Source organism: Triticum aestivum, chromosome 2A (genome assembly GCF_018294505.1).
Source record: "Triticum aestivum cultivar Chinese Spring chromosome 2A, IWGSC CS RefSeq v2.1, whole genome shotgun sequence".
NCBI lineage: Eukaryota > Viridiplantae > Streptophyta > Magnoliopsida > Poales > Poaceae > Triticum > Triticum aestivum.
In genome coordinates this window covers 771,215,876-771,219,738 of record NC_057797.1, presented here as the reverse complement: position 1 = coordinate 771,219,738, position 3,863 = coordinate 771,215,876, and the positions used below count along the sequence as shown (strand labels likewise).

At 44.0% G+C, this 3,863-nt stretch overlaps 1 long non-coding RNA gene across 1 annotated transcript; it reads left to right on the top strand.

The window, feature by feature from the left end:
* The first annotated feature begins 325 nt into the window (after positions 1-325).
* LOC123186629 (uncharacterized) lies at positions 326-3,091 on the top strand. Its single transcript, XR_006493679.1, has 3 exons — positions 326-739; positions 2,318-2,588; positions 2,934-3,091. It is a non-coding gene; the product is annotated as an uncharacterized lncRNA (long non-coding RNA).
* The last annotated feature ends 772 nt before the right edge of the window (positions 3,092-3,863 follow it).

Here is a 3,863-nt window from a genome sequence, read left to right as displayed (position 1 = left end):
TCGGTATCCTCTCAAATTGACAATATTTTTTCTGGATATGGTAGTTGAGAATAGTTATGGTATATAGCGGAGTTAGCCCATCCTCACCAATGACTCTTCCTCAGGGATTTGCTGAACTAGAGTTAGTAATGGGGGTATTGCAGACTGTTTATAATTATGGGGGTATTGCAGACTTTAGAAACTGAATTAAATTTTTGTGCAATTGAAAAAGGTGTATACAACTTGAATTTATTAGGTAGTATAGGAGAGATATGAAATTTTAAAATTGTCAGTCAGATTTGTGTGTTGTTTTGGGTAGTATTCAGTTTTGTTCCATCTTAGAGGCCAATAATGCACATGTGATATTATCTACATAATTCAGTTTATACGGCTTCCCATATTCCAATGGTTGTATTTTGCTAAATTGCCATCTACTTACTGGAATTCTCACAAATAGAAGTGCAGTCAGAAGGTAAAAAGGATGGTATGGTATGTCTCCATTCACATGGTACTGAACTGTTAGTGATTCTTTGTGTTATTCTGCAGACTTGAACTTAGTTTATATGGTTTTCTTTTTCTGTTCATAGACGAGAGTATAGTCTGAAGGGAAAAATTGGTATGCTCTGAAGGGTGTGCAAGAACAGTGAGATTTATATTACTGAATGTATTGTTAACAATTTGTTATTTTGCAGACTTGCTCTCAGTTTTTATTCTTGGCAGGTGATTCTTCATGATAATTTTTTGTAGAGGAACATTTTTGGTAAGCGTATTGTAATATTGACTCCCACCTTTTTATTTACATGTAAAGATGACCAATTGGTAATTTTAAAATTTAAATGTAAATTTAACTTATTTTGTGAAATAACATCATGTCGTTCAGATAATTTGATTTCCCTCTATGATATTCTTTGGCTTTAGTATATCTCAGGACAAAGTTGTCAGAACTTCTATGCTTCATAACCAAAACATAATCTTCTTTTTGTTATTTGATTTGCATCATGATGTGTGCCCATATGTTCCCCTGTAGCTTAAAAAAATCAACTTCCGGTGCAACACACGTGCATATACCTATCATGATAAATAAACCTCACGATGAAAGCATTTATGTACCTATTTAATTTGTGATGGCAGCGATGGGGCCGGGAACGGTGATCAGTGGTGCTGGTGTCGGCAGTGCGGTACAAGGTCAGGATGCGGGACAGGACGGCCATCCGTGTGAGGCAGTCGGCGGCGAGGGTTTGTGGCATCACGAGGAGCGCCCGCGGATTCAAGGTGTTGGCCCGAGACCTCCGACGAGGGAGGAGACGATGTTAGTATTTCCAGAGGAAAGAAACAAGAGAAGAAGAACAAGAACAACGACGGCAATCTCGGGTTCCAGGTACGATGGAGCCGGCGGCGAAGCGCATGGCGCTCGCAAACGTGATAGTGGATGACGACGATACCCTCAACTGCGGCATCTGCTACCTCCCTCCCATGCCACCAGTCTTCCAGGTGCGTACGCTCGTCGTCCATCCTAGGCCGATCCATTACAAGTTTGTGTACCAATAACACCGGAACATCATTTCTGCTCGGGTGCAGTGTGGCGTCGGTCATACCATATCCTCGTGGTACCGCGACAAGATGGTGGCGGCAAGGAGGTGCCGTGTGTGTCACATCCGGTTGACCGGCGGCTATCACTGCTGGAACATCGCACTGGAGAGGCTAACAGAGTCCATCCGGGTGCCGTGCGCCAACACCGCCCACGGCTGCACTGCCACGCCGGCCTACTATGACCACCCCGACCACCTCAAGGCATGCCCTCACGATGCCGTGCTATTGCCCGCAGGCAGACTGCGGTTTCGCTAGCTCCACGGCGGCACTCCTGGACCACTTTGCCCACACGCACGGGTGGCCGTGCATGATCGAGCTTGGGCCTGGGCGTGCGTCGAGGTCCAACTCTGTGACGGCTTCAACGCCTTCTCAGCCCGTGCCCAATGTCGGCAGTACCTGTTCCTGCTGAACGTGGCGTTGAACCCGTTTGGCCGAGCGGTCTCCGTGCTCTCCCTGCATCCTCGGGCATTGTCGGCGGCGCCATGTTCTTTGGAGTTCGAGGTAAGACTCAGGTACTGCTGCAACATCAACCACCGTGGCGACACCAGGAAACTACGTTTAAAGTAGGGTGCACTGATCTCTCTGGTGGGTTGCCGATATCCGAGTACTCTTACCGGTTATTCCTGCACAATTATGTCCATCCACATGACATCCGTACTATCATGGCCAGTTTCGGCGTAGTACATGTTTCCTTGGAACTATCATTATGTTGTATTAACAGACTTTCTTTCTTTTTCATATTGTGCAGAACTCAGATTTATGACAAGGACACAAGCAAATTTATAGCATCCGTTGTGATGATACAAGGGAAGTAAGCATAGATGCGCTCAACGTGATGATAGATGGGAGAGCTCGGCCTATGCTGCCAACTGATCTGCAGCGGTGCAGAAGGAGATTTCAAAAGCAGGGCAAGCGAGAGCGACTGTTCTATTGATGGTCAAAGGGAGGGCTTGGCAAGAGAGATTGAGGGAGCTCTACTACCTCGATCTTGGCATAGAACCTGATGGCATCATGCCCAGGTAAGATTCTTCTATGTTCCAATTCTTGCACTCGTTGGTCTTTTACTCTCGATGCTACCCACAAAAGACTGAGACACAATTTAGTGGTATTGAAACAGAAGGGCATATGCTCTTAATTTCACCTTTAATCTCAAAATCTACCAGTAGGTTATAACATAAATCTTAGAGATTTTAATGATATGTATTGACCTGCAAGTCTTAACTTTCAGTCAAACATCCAATATATTCATGTGTGGGATACATGTATTTAAGAACCGAGGCACACATTGCACTTGGCCACTTGCTTATAAAGAGCGAACAGCTTTTGCTACACATTCTTTCTGAAATAAACTTACTTCTCTTTAGGAAACTTCCTTCTTCAGTATGTATGGGGATTTATATGACACCAAAAGAGAAGTCCGGCGTGTTTCTTGGTTCTATGGAACCCCTCGACCGGAAGCAAATAGATCACATCGCAAGTTGCTTGCCCAATATAATCGTGCCGGAAGTTACCAACATCGCGTGCTTATACACCATCAACTTTGCTGGAAATCTATCTGTCCGTGCTCCACCGTCTGTCGGAACTTCTTCTGCCCATGCTACACCTGAGGTACATACTACAGTCTCATCAATTAATAATACCCAATTGCTTGTCTGTTGCCCCATCCGACCTACCGCAAAGAGGTGAGTTTTCTTCATCCCAAACCCTCTTGATTTGCTTACTCCACTCTTGCCATTCCGATGGAGACTAACCTCCTCTGGCCGAGCCCCAACTCTGCATCTCTCTCCCAATTACCCTCACCCCGTCAGTTTGCTGCAGGTTGTCCATTGTAAATTTTCAAGGAGATTCAAATGTTCCTCTTCTGGCCGATTGAAGGTAATACTTGGTCCAATTTTGCCACAAAAAAATAATGCTATCTTGTCATAGTTACACGTATATGCTTATGAGAATTTTCATGTTTGTTAAATTAAAAAAACTGTATTTTCTCCTTTTAGCCAGTGGTTAATTTAGCAGAGCATTAGCATAGTATTGTTCTGATCAGCGAGATGATGATCACGAAATCCTGTTGATAATCAAATCAGCAAAGATAGTAGCAGTTTCCAGTGTAACTTGTTGTGTCCAATAGAACTTGTTGTGTCCTCAAATCAGCAAAGATAGTAGCAGTTTCCAGTTGACCTTTTCTACGGTGATATTGGTTAACATATTGATTTGTTAATATTTTTTAAGTATAAAAGCTAAATGTAATCTGCACAAGAGCCAAACCTGCAGAAGGTTAGAGTGCGTGCAGCTGTTTG